We start from the raw sequence: 19,193 nt of genomic DNA on the forward strand, positions 1-19,193 counted from the left end.
TGATTAACATATTGGCTTTTGTATATTTTGTGCAAATCTGAATAATTGTTGTTCTGGCTTCTTGGGAACTTAAACTCCTAAGCTTATTATATTTTGATGAATCTAAAGTGAAGCCTTATGTGGTAAATCAACACTGTGCATTAGATTATCATAAAATAATGGAGGATTTTATTTCACCTTAGATGAAAGTGCTCACCTTTGGACACGAGCATTAAGATGTAATCTCAGAAAAAATAGACATCTAAATTACAGTTCCAGATGTATTTTATGCACTTAAATGGTTCAGGAATTAACAGCGTGGTGATGTATTGCTTTGTGTGTTTAATTGTGAGAGTAATTTAAAGGTTTGGGAACAAAATTATAAACTTTTCATATCTACTTCTAACCACAATGTGTTGAGTTTGTTTCTCTCAGCAGAAAAAAATATCTCATTACAAACCCAGCCTCGTATCTTAATTGTAAATGAGTCATTTCCCTCATCTGATTTACTCACTATCTAATTGTCTGTGTGTTTGTTCTGCAGGTGGGGTTGCTGTTGTCAGGATGTGTTTGTGATTACTGGACAGTGACTGGGCTCAGCAGAGGTAAGATTTATACAGTTTTTATTTTTGGTTTGCTTGTCTGTGTTAAATGCTAAGCCAACATGATTTTTGGACCATGCTGATATTATATTCTTCAGAAGTATGTTCTGACTGAGTAGCTCATATGATGGTGCTGCATGTGTTTGGAAGACTAAGCTAAGACTTAAGAGACTACAGGCTGGTTCCTGGAACCAGATTAGAGAAATATTTAAGTGTGTGTTGAGCTGGCAGGGTTTTCTGTTCAGAGAAGCATGTCAAAAATATGAACCATGGTAATCGACCACATGTTGCAGATCTGGCAGATAAAGATTTGCTTGAAATAAAAAAAGGAAAAACAGCTTGGAAATGTAGAGATTCTATCGGATTTAGTCAAAACTGGGTTTAATCTTTGTGAGAAACTATCATTATATATTGTATACTTGAAATACACATTTTTATTGTACTTTTTATACACAAATAGTAGTGCAAATATTATATATGTACTCTTATTATACACACAGGCCTCTTATTTATTGTGTATGGACTTTTAACAAATCATACAGGCTTCTTCTTGCATATTGTGTGTGTGTGTTTATATATATATATATATATATATATATATATATATATATATATATATATATATATATATATATATATATATATATAGTCACTGTCAAGCAATAACAAGTCTCTTTTGTACTTTGTTTTTTTTTTTTTTTACATTGTGTCATTCTTATGCTGATTTGACCAGTAGAAATGCTCCAGAATTATATTTGAATTATATTGGAAGTTAAGGTTTTTTCCTTCTCCTGTAAAGTTGCTGTTTTATAGCTGCAACATTTTGCGTGACAGCAATGGTATACTTATAACACACACGGTTGCACACTAACACACACACACTCAAACACACACACAAACACACACAAAATTGCACTAGGCAGTGGCCCATGTGCCTTAACACAACACTTATAACAAATGTGCTTCCCTAACCACAAGCCTGCGCTCTTCAAGAGCTATTCCTAGTTTAGAGGCCTGTTTTCAATTACCCCAGAGAGAGAAAGGGCATAGGGCGGCCTCCCAACAGTAGCATTTATCCGTTTGTTTTCATATTTCTCTTTCTCTGAATAGCACTCCTCCCTTTCCCGCTTTATTCCATCACACTATACAGCCTGGGCCTTTCTCTTCCACTCTGACCCTGGTTAAATAAACTGGACTCTGATCCGGCCTTCTTTTTCAATTCGTCTGTATGCCAGTCTCTCCTCATCCTCCAGGGCATCGTCATACACACAGGCTTACGCCCCACACACACAGAAAGCCCCCTGTTTTGATTACACTGGGAAATTTGAGAGTACAGTCAATCTCATCTCGCTCTGTTGCTCTCTCTCTCTTGCATACTCTTTCTCTCTTTCTCTCTCGGGTGGGAAATTGTGGGAGTGATTGTGTGTGGGGGAGATGGGGGAAGTGTCTGTCGTCTAGCAGTAATTTTGGTAGATTCCAATGGTCACCGAATCCTGGTGCATACGTGTAACACTTTAATATTCTCTTTATCCAAACAGAATACAGTCATTTCCCCTCCTGAACGGTTAGAACATTAACTACAGACTATCTCCTATCTGTCTGTGTATGTTTGTTTTAGTTCAAGTGCCTGTGTACACACACGCATCCACATGTGCGCACACTCAAACACTGAATCACCATCGTGATTCAGTTCTGATTTGAGGACAACTCATTTTCAGTCTGAATTTAGTAGGGGAATTTGTAGGGTAACCATGTGAGCTGTTTGACTATCAAACAACTGACAATACTTAAACCTTTCTCTTTTTCAGTAAAACCCATTTTATTATTATTATTATTATTATTATTATTATTATTATTATTATTATTGCTGTATATTAGGGCTGTGCAAATGATAAAAAACATTAACATTCATTCGGAACCTCTAGTTCATCTTGCCCATGTATACAGTTCCAGCCAAAAGTTTGGACACCTCTTCTCATTCAATGTGTTTGTTTTTTTTATTATTGTAAATGTAATATTGAAGACTATATTAAAGTTGTAAAATAATACATGCAGAATTATTTTGTAAACTAAAAGTGTTTAACAAAACACTGAGGACAGATCTGCACACTCTTGGTATTTTAATCTCAGTGTCTTCATGAGGGAGAGTCACCTTGAATCGTTTTCTCAGCATCTTAAAGGAGTTCCTGGAGATGCTGAACAATAGTTGCTGCTTTTCCTTCATGCTGTGAAGCTCCAGCTCATCTCAAATCACCATCTCAGTTCATCAGGTTTAGACCAGGGGATTGTGGAGGACAACCACTTTTTTTTACTGTTTACTACGCAGTTCCATGTGTGTCCCTTAATTATTTTGATGCAGTTTATATTTATCTACAATGTAGAAAAAATGTATGAAAAGGGGTTGTCCAAACTTTTGACTGATACCGAGTTCCCAGCAACAGTAAATGTTTTACATATTTAGACTCATATGAACAACACATATTGAGCTATAGAGCCACCCAGCAACATACTATAGAGACAGCATGGAGAAGAACCTAATGCTGAGCCAAATGAGCAGCTCAAGCTTATTGTAACAAATTAAACTCATTGATCATTAATCGTAATTGAGGTACAATGTATTCATTAATTGTGTGATATTGATTTAAGGTCATATCGGCAAGCACTGCAATATAGTGTGTTTTATACATATTTCCCAAAAATATAATCATTTTTCATTGTAAAAGAGAGCACTGTAAAATTCTGCATTACAATACTATACAAGGCTGTTCTCAAAATCACAGTATTCCAGCATATCTTCTTGCTTATAGTATTGTGGTATATCACAATATATTGTATTAGTATACGCACTGAATCACAAGGTTCTTGTTATTTTTCAAGGCTTTAATTATTACCTCCTGTTTTGAATCCTGAATTGTGTTTATTATATTGTGTTTCACTGTGTTTGACTTGTTTAAAGACTGTGCATCCTTTGTTGTTTTAACTGATTGCTTAACTAATCATAATCAGAATAAAGAGTAGCCACAGTGCAATACGAAACTAAAGGGAAGAGATGCTCACAGCATGTCTAAAACGACTTCCCCACTTCTGGTTAGTTCATTAATATAACCTGCACTATAAATGTTAGAGTAATATAGTGCATACCTTAGTGTATGTATTAGTATTGGTGTGTATTATAAAATTGGAACACAGCCATCAGTTTGTTTGACTTTGCCTGAGATCAATATCTGTCTCATATTATCTGCTTATGTCTCTCTTTCTCCTGTAGTTCTGGAGCAGATAAACAGGTGGCAGTTAATAGGGTAAATCTGTAGCTGGGCTACATGTAATGGAAGTGTGTTGGGTGCTGCATGGTGGTATGTGTGTGTTTATGGGGGCGATGTGTTCTGCTGAGCTGTGGGGGAGCTACTGTACATCAGGAGGTTTCCGTAAACTGAGCCCAGCCCCTCTGCCCTGTCTCTGTGTGTTTACTCAGCTGCTCTCACACACACACGGTCACTCTCTCACATACGCACGCAACTGTTCACAAAAAATACTTTGCCACACACAAACATGCACACACCTGCTCACCTATGCACATGAGCTCACAGACTGCTTGTGCAATTGTGCACTGATGAGGCAAAACATTACCCTAGAGATGGGACGACGATACATATATTTGTAGAATGATTAAGAGTTTAAGTGTGTAGAGACTTTAACCACTAACTGGATACCCCTCTTGAGGGTGCATATTTCAGCTCCATACAGAGTGTTGCTTTTAGAATTTCAGCACAGTAGAGCTAACAACAGCATAAAACAGTATATATATAGTGCTTATACGCTTACACACACTTGCATACACAACAAAGATTAGTTTTAGCAGCTGGGCAATGTAATAGTACATGCAGTTAGTTGTTGTACACAAGGAAACCTGTGGAAACCTGTATATATGAGCTTGTATGTGTGTGTGTTTGGTGAGGTTTGGCGGAGGAAGTGACCCTGAAAGAACGGAACCACCGTCAGTCAAATTCCCTGTAAGCTGTTAGTCAACACTTTTAAAGAAATCTGACAACCCATGTAATGCGATCACTGGTAACCACACACACACACACACTTCCAGACATCCTCTCTTCTCCTCCTGCATGCCTGTGTGGATGAAAAGTGATCTGAATTTTACTTTAACGCCACATTATCACCACAGTATACAGCTGCTAAACTGGATCCTGTTCTGTTGAACAATTTTATTCCATTCCGCTTCCTTACAGTCTGAGAGTGGTGTGATTATATCGCCTCAGGCCATGCGGTTACATAGAGATGTCCAAGAAAGCTGCCTAATGGCCTTGAGCATGCAGACACACACACACACACACAGTCTGGACTGGATTAAGAAGGCTCGGAGAGTATCAGACTTCTTAATTCAATCAGATCCCTGATGAGTAATCAGTGGAATCAAACTACACACCAGATAATAGCAGCGTGCTACACTGTACCTTCTGTCCTCATCAGACAATGTATTTGTCTGAGACGTTTCCACAGCTGAGAAAAGAAACTCCATGCAGCTGTTCCAGAGCACAGAGACACTCCCAGATTTCTTCTTGCCTTAAGGGGAATCCTCTTCTCCACATTGAAGACCTTTCAGCTTCTGAGAAGGGTCTAGGAAAGGTTTCACTGGCAGCCCCTCCAACCATAAACCTGACTCGAGGGAGGGAGACTACAACGCTCTAGACTTCAGAAAGCACCAGATCCCAAGATGACTTTTGTGTTTTTTGGTTTAAAAACCCTGTGGCAGAGCGTTAGCACCATCAATCTCATATGATGTACACTTTTATCTGGTGGTCTGAAGTGATTTGAGGGAGGAAAATGAAAAACATTCAAATCATGATTGATATTGAACAGAGTTTGTGAAAAAAAAATAAAAATACAACCTACAACATTATACCAGCTTCCCTGGTCTGCTGACATATTCTGACCCTTCCATTCCTGTCTCTTAGCAGAAATCCAGATTATTCAACCTGTTATTTTTCCTCTATTTTTCAATGGTCTGGTCTTGGTGAGCCTGTGCTCATTGCAGCCTCAGCTGTCTGAGGAGAGATTTTATATCATTATTATTTATTTTGCAATCATGCCAAAACTTGTTTCAAATTATTTTAGAACAAATTCTAATTATAAAAAAAACTCTTCACTGTGCAGGAGAGGTTTTCTACAAGATTTCAGAGCATTAATGTGGGGATTTGATTACCATCAACCACAAAAGTATGAGGCTTAACATTTTGTAATGCTGTCATACCTTAGATGAACGTAAAGCTAGTTAAGCTAGCTGTGTAGTACTGAAACCAGTGCTGGATAGTGCTGCATACACTGCTCCCTACACATTGCCTTGCCTCAGCTCTTGCCTTTCCTCAGCTCTTGCCTTTCCTCAGCTCTTGCCTCTCCATCTGTACGTTTCTGTTTGCCCCCTTATCCATATGTCCTTCTGTTCTCCTTCTCTTTCTTCTTCCCTCTCTCCCTCTCTTCCTCGCTCTCTCACACCCTGTCTGCCTTTCGTCTTCATCCATAAATCCAAGGTGACTTCCGTTCAGAATATGAGTTGTGTGGAAGGAACATGACAGTTGTTGGAAAAGGCAGACAGAAGTAATCAAATCAGCTCGTACATCATCGTGTTGTCCTGTGCTCTTGAACGGTGTCCTCTTTAACAGTCAGGAGATGGCTGTGGGATGTCTGAGGCGAAGGTTAGGAGTGACTAAGAGAGAGAGAGAGGATCTTTCCCTCCAGTAAGAGTAGTATGATTTGAGAGTTGCGCTCAGTTAAACCTCAGTTTAACTCTCAAATATGCAACCTTTTAATTATGAGTCTAAAGCGCAGTTAATGCTACTGCTTCAAATTAATTTAGCCTTTAAGTATCAGTGTGTGCTATTTAAATTAATGCATAGTCAGATGTGTAATTATTGTGGTTGTGGCAACCACAGGAAGTTGTGATTAGTGCTGAGCATCATATTCCCACCCACGCATTTGAACAATTCAAGTGCGCCTATTGCACAAGTATAAACACACACTACAGCGTGAGCCACTTGTGCAGTCTTGGCAGTAGACTTTGCACTCAGTAGCTGCATTATGGTGGAGTTATACTATACTAAGTAATGGTACAGTATAGAGTGAGCAATATGGCCCTAAAATAATATTGTGTTATTTCATGGTATTTTCGCGATAACTATACTCTTGGCGATATGACAAAACACTGAATTAAAAAAATTATTAAAGGAGTACACTACTGCAGCAAAATGAATATTAGATTTTATTATTGCATACAATTTGATCCAATGATCCAGAACGTCAGTATACTAATAATGCACTCCAAGTATCTCTATATATCCAGGAGTAAAGTAAAATAAATAAAACTGCACAGATATAATCTGTCTCTAGTAGATATATAATGGGAAATGAGAACAGTGTGATTTTTTCTTTTGCTAAAAACAGCAAAAAAGTAGTACCCTGATGTGATAATTACTTGTAGTATTTGAGTAAAAATGTCATTTATCCAGCAAAAAAAAAAAAACTATTTATAGTAATAAAGTTCACTTTTGCTGTTCTGAAACCTGACTAGTGCACCTCTAAAATGGTCAAATATTCAGTTCTGCTGCTTCTCTAACTCCGTCTCAATTGAAATTTAAATAAAGAGCATTTCCCCCACCATTGTGTAACGGTGGGCGGCAACCTACCAAATGTTGGTTTGCCCACTAGTTGCCGTGGCGACATCTGAAGCTGAAAAGCCTCGGATTGGCTGCTTTCTGTCCTTCTTGCTGCTAACAAAGTCCCAGCCCCAAATGATATTGCTTAAATTATATTAAATATATATTTCATCTATAAATTCATGCATTTTGGAAAGCAGGTCATTTTTTACTTGCTTAGTTTTATATATTAACATGTATTTTGACAGGGGGTGTCCAAATATTACCATGTACATCTATATTTCTTTAACATTTAGCATAGCTAAATTCTGTACAATGAATTGTTGCTGAATTGAAAAGATGTTTTGTTTCCAGCCAACACTGAAGTGTCTTGTGCCCAGTGTCCCGTCCAATGTCACCTCTATCTCCCCTCCTCTCCCTCCCTTCCTCCCTTCTTATGTCTGGAATCACACTCATTGTCCTGCATCCTAATGAGTTGTAAAAGCGTTTATACAACACATGCACACACACACACATGCAAACACACAGACACACGGACACACACATGTATACACATGTACACAAACACAGCATCATTCATTTTAATCCATCTGTTTATGGTGATTCTGATTCATACCCCCGTCTATTAGATCAGACTTCCAGGAGATCTGTAGGGGACACACCTTATTTCTGAAGGTGAACCATTTCAGCAGGAGCACTGGGAGCAGAATATATGTGTGTATGTGTGTTTGAGTGTACATGTGTCTGCTCGTTAATGTATGCAGACTTGTATAATTGCATTTTAAGTCGGCTTTTTTTTTTTTTTTTTTTTTTTTTTTTAAACCTGACTGCAGGTGTGCGCATGCATACACATTAATTTCGGTTCTCAAGGTGAGCTGAAGGATCTCAGATGAAACTGTCAGTCAGTCTTGATGAGCCTGGTCTTGATTTTAAAAGACGGACTGATGAATGGGGGCTGTGATTGAAGTTCATACTAAAGAAATGAAGTATGTGCAAAGATTGAGGTACATGAGGTACACTTAAAAAAAAATTGGATTACCTAAGGAACAATCGTGGCAGTCACCAAGAAAAGAAACACCTTATGCGATGTACACGCTATACAACTTTTAGAGTCAGTAGGTCATTGTACTTGTCGCACTACATTTGTTGTATACTTGTTGTCTTGTAATTGGAAATATTTTCATGGGGTCATGAGGTCACAAATTATCAATAAGCTTGTCTGCTTTTCTAAACCGTGTTTAGAGTGATTAACATATGTGTGCTGATTAGCAGTGGAAACTCATAGAAGAAAAATAGAAGAATATGGATAAGAAATGAGATGCTTGTTGATTCTTATTATTTCACGTCTTTCTGGAGTTCACACATAGCTACTAAACAACCAGCAGAGCCAATGTCCAGCAACAGCATCACACTCCAGAAACAGTTTGATATTTGAAAACTTCTGGCAAAATCAGCTTTACCCTCATAACCATGAAACAACTATATAGAGTGGGACCTTTTTGAAGCTTTGCAATCAGTCTGCTTAATTTCCTAAGAAAATACAATTTTCTAGTTTGTTTTTGTTGCAGTAGTACTGAAATATTTAATACATTGCTTTTAACAATGTTCATTTTATGGCATTTTATATTTAATAACACACTTTTTTAAATATATAAAAATAACACCATTTCAACAACACCTACTGCTTTTCATCACAGTTGCTTATTACGTCCTTAATTCAGCCTCAGAATTGGCAGAGCTGATAGGGCTCCAGACTGCAATTCCATTTGACAAAAGCTGCTTTTGAAAAGTGTCAACAGTAATAGCTTGAGATCCTTATGGGAACTGCCCCTCACATGAATATGTAGCTCGGGAATTTTTAATAAATCATATAAAGTGAAGGAGGCTCTTGCCGGTGTGGGCCGAGGGCAGGAGCGATTCTGGTGGAACTGCTTTTCTTGTGTGATTCCATCTCAGATAGGTTTTTCTTCCACCACCTCCATTTTTCTTCCTGTCTCACTCCATTTTTCACATTTTCTCTTACCCTCCGCCTTCCTCTTCACTTAGCCGGAGAGATAATACAGGCTGTGTTGTAAAACCCGTTAACACACACCAATCTGATCTGATCAGCGATGCATACTGTTGTCAGGTTTGTGTGTGTGTCTGTGTGTGTGTCTGTGTGTGTGTCTGTGTGTGTGTCTGTGTGTGTGTCTGTGTGTGTGTCTGTGTGTGTGTCTGTGTGTGTGTCTGTGTGTGTGTCTGTGTGTGTGTGTGTGTGTGTGAGGGCGTGCATGCGTGACAGCTCAGGAAGCATCCCCCAGAGGACCCGGGAGAGAATTCCCCCTCACCCGACCCAGCCTGCCTCATCCGCCCTGTGGCCTCAAAGCAGGCCTGACAAATTGGGACCTCCTCCCTCACCCTAGAATCAAGCCTGTAGACCACCTCTCATCCCCCACCCTTCCCAATTAGGCCCCTCTCTCAGAAGCCTCTGATTAGACCCATTACCTGCAACCTGGATACCCAACAATCAGAGCTCAAAGCCTTCGGTCCAGTCTTTCCAAAGGGCTGGGCTAAAGATAGCAGGTTGGATATATTAAATCAGATAAGATAAATGAACACGGGGAGATAAAATAAATAGGATAAGGGAAGATAGATGACCTGTCTAGTACACTGGGGTGGGAGTCATACGGGGGGAATGAGGGGGTTGATAAGGTGGAGGAGAGGAATTTTAAAGGAGCTCTCCCAAATATTAGTATTAGTGTACACTGACAATCTGAAGCCAGCCTGCGACAAAATATTTTTATATTGTGCCAGGTGTCGCAGATTTCTGCAGCATTTAAACTTGAAAAAAAATGGTGCACCCTATAAAAACCTTTTTCTTTGTATTTATTTATGTCTTAACACATTTCATCTTCATTTTATCAATGTTGAGAGATGTACATGAAAAAGCCTCATGTATGGTAGAGTTTAGTAGCAGTTCTGTCTAGTTGTCTCATTTAGTCATACACAAATTAGTGTCCAACTTCTGTCAACATGTGGACAAATTTCTGTTGTCTAGATGTGCTAAATAATGTAAAATTCATTATCAACTGGCATCTCTGATTCTGCTAACCTGGGACAATGCTACCTATGATAGCATATGATATAAAAATGGGGGCATATGTTGGCAATATTAATATGAAAACACTGGTAAATAGCTATCAAACCAGTTGTGGCAAATTCCAAATATTTCAGGTAACTGTTTGAAATCGTTTACAATTATCTGAATGTTTAACTTGAAAGACGAGGTGTAATGTAATTTCTAGCTTATCGAACATCCAACTTTTGAGCTAATTGTAATGCAGCTTTATTTAAATCTCATATGTTTAGTTTGGTTTGCTATTGTTTGTTGTTATAAGTGATTTTATTATGGCTGGATCCAAAAAGCTCTCTAAAGGCTTTCGGAAAGAGGACTCTATATGCAGGACGATTTCACTGTCTGTTTTAGCCCAAAACATTTTAAATGCTCTTTCTTCAGATGTATGTGTTTCAGTTATATTACGTCGATCTCTCTGTGTTGTTTACATAAAGCTCATATAATGTTCATATAATTAAAAATCTTGAAGGTTTTTGAACATATCTTCTAAAACCAACAACTATTAGGGTGTTATTATACCACGTTTGCTGTAATAACAACCTTTAACCATTCAGGAAATACTTTACACTTAAGGAAAGGAACTTTTGCTGTAAAGATCTGATTAGTCAACCATAAGATACAGAACTAGTCATATATGTTTGCGCTATTTTTTACATTTTCTAAATATTTATCTATAAGCATATTTGCTATATTATATCCTATAAGGCCTATGTATGTAGCACTGATGGTATATTATGAACAAGAATAAGAATAACCAAAAAGATTTAATTTTTTAACAGTCATTAATTAATCAATGATCTTACTTACAAACGTAGGTTTTGGGTGTGTAGATGGGGAGGTACTGTGTGCTGCATGTGGTCCATTGTTTAGCTTACCCCTTCTGTGTCACAGTCAGATAAGGAAGCAGTGAAAGCTCTAGGCCATATGAATGATCTAAGTCATCAATCAGGGATTGTGCTAATTCATCAATATTTCAAGATGATGATGGACGGTGTTGTGTAAATATGTAGTGTAGGATGGTGCTTACTCAGCTGATTACTACTGACATGTCTTTTAAAGGTGTGGAGTCAGTCAGAGGTCAGAGAAATAGAGAGAGAGTTGATTATTTTCTCATGGAGCAATGTGTCAAAATTACACAATGTTCGGTGCATTTAAAGACACACACACACACATTTTTGTATTTTCAGTTTATTTTTTGTAGTGGGGTATTTTAGTTTGGATATCATTGTTCATGCTTTGCCATCTGTGTGTGTGTCTGTGCATGTTTCTGTGTGTGTCTGTTTGCGTGTGTGTTTTTCTGTCTGTGTGTTTCTGTTTGTGTGTGTGTGTCTGTTTGTGTGTGTGTGTGTGTGCCTGTGTGTGTGTGTGCCTGTGTGTGTGTGTGTCTGTCTGTGTGTGTGTCTGTCTGTGTGTGTGTCTGTCTGTGTGTGTGTCTGTGTGTGTGTGTTAGAATGATAGGGAGTGAGAGTTCCAGATTATCTCATTTGTTCTCTCTCAGAAGGCTGGTGGAGAGCTGGCAGATAGGCTATTGTATTTTAAATGAGGGGGAACCCCTCCCACCTCCCCCAACCACAAGTAATCCTCAATTCTCCATTTATAGGGCAAATCTCGACTTTTGATGGAACCCAACCGTTAGACAAGTCATTTATCATCTCTCCTGCCCTGCCCTCCCCCCCCATGTCTCTGGAGTAGGTGAGTCCAGGACTTGCCTCTCCCGAGGGTCTGCACGGGGCAGCCCATTACTGCGCAGATGGCAGGGGAGGCCCCGTGGTGTTAATCAGTGAAGAGGAGCTGGTGTTTGCTTTGAGTTTGTCCTGAAGGATTTCCTCCCAAACGGAACTGAGAGATTAATATTCTATATGCTTTACTCCTAACAAATCTGTTTAACGTGTGTGTGTTTGTGTGTGAGAGAGAGAGACTGTGTGTGTGAGAGCAAGAGTTGTTGATATGGGCCCCTGGCCCCTGGGTCAGTGTGCTGAGTTGTGTATTTTTTTTTCAGTAACTGGCGTGGCGGTGGCTGATGGATGACGCTGTTATAGAGGGTGTGCGAGATCTAACAGAGGACTTTGACCAAAGTTGGACTGACGTTTTCTGTGTGTGTGTGTTTGGTTGTGGTAGAGTGTGTGTGTGTGTGTTTGTTTTTGTACATTTTGAGGACAGAACTGTAAAAACAAAAAAATAGAGGTGGGCAATATAAATATTCTTCTCTTGTCGACAAAATGCTTTATTTAATCTTCATAATCTAATCAGTGTTTAAAGAACTCTGATCCAACAAAAACTTAAATAAAGATTTTAAATAAATATAAATGTTTTGATACTTTATTTAAAACATCTGTACACTAAAAGGCTACAGGAAATGACCTCAAAACATCAAAACTTCGGTGTCCTTGGGCATATTGAACATTCTGTACATGAGACGAATACAAATGGGTTCTTTTTAAAAGTGGAAATCCATTTGATCTTTTGATAAAGGATGGCTTTAGGTTTGGGCTTTGAAAATGCAATATATAGGGCTCTATGTGGGCATTGCCTGCAGGATATTAAAAGGACTAGTGTAACCACAGTTGTGACTGTATTGATTTCTGATATAGCTGATATATATATTGATCCTGAGCTATCCCAGCAGGAGCTGTAGTAAGCACACATGTGCCATTGTGGTGGTAGTTAACTGTGTTTGAGAGTAAACCATTAAAAATGGTTTGTGGACAGCTCTAGTGGAAAATCAATATATTTCCCCCAAATAGGACGGAAATTAAACAATATATGAAGAAATCAAACTTTATTATCAGAAAAACAGCTAAAGAATATAAACAATGGACCTTAAAAAGGGTACGCCAACACCAAAATGGACATAAAATACTACATGTTTAAGTATTCAAAGAGATATATATTTCTCAAAAGCTCTATCGCACAAGTAGGTCATAAGTTTAAGATAAATGTACTATATGTTATTCCTGAAGCCATTAGAGGCATTACAGTATTTAAATCAGCCACAATTCCCTTCTATCTCCAGTCAAAAATACATTGAAATCCTTTTTCAACCTGCAGTATTCATATATTTAAAAGGGTTGTAGTTACTGCTCTATTTTAATGGGATAAAAACACTCATACAGCTCTTCTGATTTCTCACCAGCCAGGACTCCACAGGTTTGTTTCCACAAAGCTGCGTGTTTCTTTGACTGTGCTGTTCCACATGGCAAATGAACCGGTACACCGGCCATCACTAAAATCCGCCAATCAGAGCATAGCACATTAAGTTAAAAAAAGAAAAAAAAAACATCTATAATTTATTTTCTTCTGTAAATAGGCATGTGAAATCGATTCTGAGCTTTTTATACCCCAACCAAGTCACATACGTTCTATCAATTCGTCAATTAACAAATGAAAAGGCTGAATAAATGCATTGTGTGTGCCTGTGTGCGAGTGTGTATATTACTGAGGCAGTGTGTGTAATTGTGTCTGCACAGTGATATTATGTCTAAGGCTGTAGTTGCCGTAATTTCACAGTAACCTCATTCATTACAGTGAAGCTGCACAGACTGAAATAACACACTGCTCCGTTATGTCATCTGAATGTGGCCCCTGATGGCACACACTGTAAGCACACACACAGCATTCACCTTTAACAAAAGTAGAGCTGCATTATAGTGCAGAACACACCCAGCTATGAGAAATGGGTGTATTCATCACACCACTGGAGCTGGAGGGATACTGACACCTCCTTGCCTCACACACACACACACACACACACACACACACACACACACACACACACACACACACACACACACACACACACACACACACACAGACACATACACACCTGGGCCTCTCCTAACCAGCCTAAAGTCATCTGCAGCTTAAAGACAGGCTTCCTTAAGTGCTCATATATATACAGGCTTATGTGAGGAGGCTCTGTATGTCTGTGTGAATGTGCTGTGTAGGACGAGTTTAATATGCACTGTGAGACTGCTAGGGCAGGGGGGGTCATCACTCTGAATGTCAAACATTGCTGAGAAGCTTTTACTGAACTATTTGTGTTCGTGGAGAGTGAGGGATTTGTCTACGTCTCTCTAACAGAACAGAGTCGTATGATTTGGAGTTAGGGTTGAACTTCTAGTAGGGCTGTTCTCTCTTAGTCCACTAATCAACTAGTCATTCAAAGCATTCCTGGTTGGATAAAATACCATAATAAGGTGGCAAATAACATTTACTATCACTGTCCTTGTCATCTACACTGATCATATAGGAACATTTTGGAGTTATATATATATATATTGCAGACTTAAGTCTGTCTGTTTCTCTGCATACTTTGTTATCCTGCCTTCACCACAGAACCACCACATAGTAAGTATTAGTTGCATATTATTTGGGTGGTGGGTAGGGGTGGACGATATGGCTCTAAAATAATATCACGATATTTCAGGGTATTTTTGCGATAACGATATACTTGGCGATATTGAAAAAACTAAAATAATTAATTAATTTCTGGAATATAGTATAATAGTATAACAGAATAATCATAATGTGGCAAAATAAATAATATAGCATAAAATAATATAATGCAGCAAATAATATTGCAGAATATTTAGTGCATGCATATAAACTGCAAACTAAAACAATTATACAATAAATACACCTAAAGCTTCACAGTAAATAATAGACTACTTTTAAGACAGAACAGCCCTATTATCACGATATGGATTTTCAATATCATGATTTTTCTGTGTTACGATATATTGTATACGATATAATATTGCCCACCCCTAGTGGTGGGTCATTTTCAGCAATGCAGTGACACATGGGCACGGTGGTGGTGTGTTAGTATGTGACACAGCAGGGCTGCTTAAGTTTTTAAACACTGTCCATTTGCTGATCTCATTATTAGACATTTTTACCAATCTGTCAATGTGTAAGGCAGCATTTATTATACATCTGTTTATTTTAAAGCTTGAAACTTGATTTGTGTGTATGTAAAAATCAGTCTCAGTGTAAAAAGGGTGATTCGTGTTTAATTATGCATGTTTTTTATTGAATATATATGTATATATATATATATATATAGAAATATAGGTTGGTTCAGTAACTAGTAATGAGCCTTTCACGCATGCTTTGAACCAATTCTACAGGACGTGCTTTACACATGCATTTCTGTTCACATGCATCAGTTGTGTAACACACAGGGTACTGAGTAAACTAATATGTACGATAGGTTACTAGATATGTCAAGGCAATCTCTGTTGTTTATCTTCTTGTTTAAATTGATAAACACACATTCTCTGCAACTCGTTTGCACAGATTAGTCCTTATAGCAAGCTTTATGTGATAATTGGCCATTAGGGACTGCAAAAGGAAGTAACCATTGTGGGACAGTCCCACCTCAGACATGAAGAGAAATAGAGAGTGTGCTGGACAGGTGGTGTGAAGGACAGAACCACACCCTCTGAGGAGCTGTTCATGCAAGAACAACGAGCTGTGATTAAGAGGTGTGTGTGTGTGTGTGTTCACCTTGGGAAAGAAAGGGAGTGAACACTCTGCTCTTTAGTGTCATTACCTCCCCCCACACACACACAGTTGTTTGTGTCTTATGTGAAACAGTGTTTTATCATAACAATCATAATAAGTAATAGTTGCTTGATTTTCACAGTTTTCCAAATGAAGTCAAAATTAGTTGAAAAGAATGATTTTTGTTAGGTTAGTTTCACACTGACACTGTTTTGACCACATGTTTAAATAAAAAAGTGCCAAGTGATGTAATCAAAAACACTTGCTTTTCCATTATACTTTTTAGTGAAGTATTTAAAAGGTTTGAAATAATAATTTAGTTGTGAAATTAAAATTATTAATCAATTAGCTTAAAAGAAGTCAATAAGCTGAAACTTGCTTCATATTTAATGTTTGCTTTTTTGGGTCTGTTTGATGACAAAATGCACAGTTCGTATCGTATTATGGTTTCTGAGTCACATATGAGATTTTTTTTTTAGATCAGCAAAAAAGGAAAAATAAACACAAATGTGAGAGTAAATTCAAATTTTGATTGGAACCTAATGGGTGTAAATGCTTTGTTTGTATTAGTGACTTTAATTTTGACATGCTGTGCTTTTATTTGACTTTTATTGTGACAATCTGTTTGTATACATGACTTGTTTTGACAACTGTTTTCAACTTTTATTTTGATATGGTCTGTTTGTATTTGTGACTTACTTTGAAAAAGACTGTTAGTATTTGTGACTTTTATTTTGACATGGTCTGTTTATTTGTTTGTGTTAGTAGATTATTTTGACTCTGTTTGCTTGTTAGTTTTACTTATCTAAGGGTTAAAACAAATTGTGGTTTATTGGTTGGGACTGTGGCTCTTATTTAGACCAAACTGAAAAGTAACATAGTGTAGTAAAAGCTTTCTGGGCCAGTGTAAAGCTGAGGTTCCATAAGTCATTGTACTGGGATTTGTCATCCTTTGATGCAACCAGATGACCTCTACTCTGCACATATGGCAAGTAATTGATGGTAACCTTCTCATAGAAATGTTTTCATCTTAAATCTGATCAAATCGTTTGAACTGCACAGCACTGGAATGTGTGTGTGGCCCACAGCCCCCATCGTCCTTTTGTGTGTTCATTCCCACACTCCGTCAGACTGAGGGCCCTGATCTGTCTGGGCTCAGTTCCATTTGAGACCCGGCCTGGTAGGGGTGTGTGAGTTTGTGTGAGTGAGTTTGTGTGAGTGAGTGTGTGTGAGTGTATGTGTGTGTGAGTGTGTGTGTGTGTGTGTGAGTGTGTGTGTGTGTGAGTGTGTGTGTGTGTGAGTGTGTGTGTGTGTGAGTGTGTGTGTGTGTGAGTGTGTGTGAGTGTGTGTGAGAGTGTGTGAGAGTGTGTGAGAGTGTGTGAGAGTGTGTGAGAGTGTGTGAGAGTGTGTGTGAGTGTGTGTGAGTGTGTGTGATTTTTTTTGAGTGTGTGTGAGTGTGTGTGAGTGTGTGTGTGAGTGTGTGTGAGTGTGCGTTTGAAAGACTTAACTGACGCATGAGATCAGTAGACTGGCACCTCTACTAATTGGCTCTTTCTTCATCAACATCTAACTTCTGATGGTTCTAAATATGTGTCTGTGTCTCTCTGTCTGTGTCTCTCTGTCTGTGTCTCTCTGTCTGTGTCTCTCTGTCTGTCTCTCTGTCTGTCTCTCTGTGTCTCTGTCTGTGTCTCTGTCTGTGTCTCTGTCTGTGTCTCTGTCTGTGTCTCTGTCTGTGTCTCTCTGTCAGTGTCTGTGTGTGTGTGTCTGTGTGTGTGTGTCTGTGTGTATGTCTGTGTCTGTGTCTGTGTCTGTGTGTGTGTGTGTTATAAATGGGCTGAGTATGGCTGGGTATGAGCCCAGTGTGGAGCAGCTCCAGGAATCCCAGACATCTCACAGCTTTAAGAGAGAGAAGCATCCAGGAGTTCGGCTACCACACACACACACACATCTAAACACACACACACCTAGTCTATGTGTGTATAACATACAACATCGATTGTATGCTATAATTAAGGTTTTGAATACAAAAAAAAAATTATTATGTGAAGATAGACAACATATTTGAATAATGCGTACTTCACTTGTACTTACACTGTTATTACATGGATTGTTAATGTGTAACTACTTAGTTATTAGAGGCACTCATTAGAAAGTTGGACTGCTCATGCTTTTTCTCTTTTCTCCCATTCCTCTATCACTCCTTTGTTCTTTTCTTGTCATGCTGTTCTTTTTTCATCAACTCTTTCTTTTAATATTTTTTTACTTTCTCTTTCTATTATTTTTGCTCTCACTTGTCTCACACGCTCATTTCTTTCTACATTTTTTCTTACTTTCTTGTTGTTACTCTTTTATGCTCGCATTTTCTTTTGTTCTTGCTAACTCTCTTACTTTCATAATTCTCTCTCTTTCTCTCTCTCTCTTTCTCTCTCTCTTTTTTCATGCTCAGACAATGCTTGTCAGTTTTAAGCATCAAAATGCAGAAGACACCCTTATGGCAGGCTTTAAAAAAATCATTAGCACCCTTAGCCTCAGCTGGTCTTATACCATCACTTATAGTTATATAGTGATGGTATTCTTTTCACATATTTCCTGAGTTAATGCTGTTTGACTTCAGCTTTAACAAGCAGAATAATTTACAAAAGGTGACAAACATTCATATATTATAACAGATAAAATGATTTCCTATATTAAGCTTAAACATGGCTAATTAATCCCTGTTGAAGTATACAGTTATTTTGACTTTATCTCTTTTAAGGAATTAAATTTTACTTGATATAATACAGCTCAACGATTCTCAATAATTCCTCCACCGGGATTGGTGAGGCCAGAATGACAGAAACATCAAAAGGTATTAAGGGAGTCTTCTGTGGATAGATTGGAGCAGAATTGTGTGTATGGATTGGGGGGGGGATTATATTTTTGTTGCATGTCAGAAATGGATTACAGCTACCGTTTTTTACTCCTGACTCCTGATCTGGAATGGCACCTAATCTCATTTTCTTTTGGATATTTGTTATTTCTGTTTGCTGTTCAGGGATGAAGTTCATGGATGTCATGGATGTAGATTAAGATCTTTGTCTCGTGCTGATAAAGAATTTCTCTTGGTGGGGATGTGCTTCAGCATGTCCTTAGTGCACCGCTGATTTCAGTTCAGCATTGATAATATAGAATGTTTTCTGTGATTCATTAGGTGTGGCTACACAAATTTTGACATATAGTAAAACTAAACAATAATGCAATGCCAGTATTTATAGTGATAGAAAATATTTAAGTAATGGTGATACCATTTTTAAATAGATTTTAGATTTTTCAGTATCACTTAGAACCTGC

General features: G+C 38.1%; 2 protein-coding genes across 5 annotated transcripts in view; one reads left to right on the plus strand and one right to left on the minus strand.

The window, feature by feature from the left end:
• The window catches only part of plxnb1b (plexin b1b), a 110,434-nt gene that overhangs the window by 34,344 nt on the left and 56,897 nt on the right, over window positions 1–19,193 (plus strand). For both annotated transcript variants that reach the window (XM_007253326.4, XM_015606903.3), the window contains exon 2: window positions 524–584. The gene's annotated coding sequence lies outside the window, so the exon portion shown is untranslated. The remainder of the gene's footprint in view (window positions 1–523; window positions 585–19,193) is intronic.
• The window catches only part of lhfpl4a (LHFPL tetraspan subfamily member 4a), a 168,200-nt gene continuing 166,459 nt past the window's right edge, over window positions 17,453–19,193 (minus strand). The window contains exon 6 of one of the 3 annotated variants that reach the window (XR_007439255.1): window positions 17,453–17,463. The gene's annotated coding sequence lies outside the window, so the exon portion shown is untranslated. Of the gene's footprint in view, window positions 17,464–17,654; window positions 17,672–19,193 lie in introns of those variants that run through there. The other 2 variants (XR_007439256.1, XR_007439257.1) reach the window with 2 other exon arrangements.

This window comes from Astyanax mexicanus, chromosome 5, assembly GCF_023375975.1.
Source record: "Astyanax mexicanus isolate ESR-SI-001 chromosome 5, AstMex3_surface, whole genome shotgun sequence".
Classification (NCBI taxonomy): Eukaryota; Metazoa; Chordata; class Actinopteri; order Characiformes; family Acestrorhamphidae; genus Astyanax; species Astyanax mexicanus.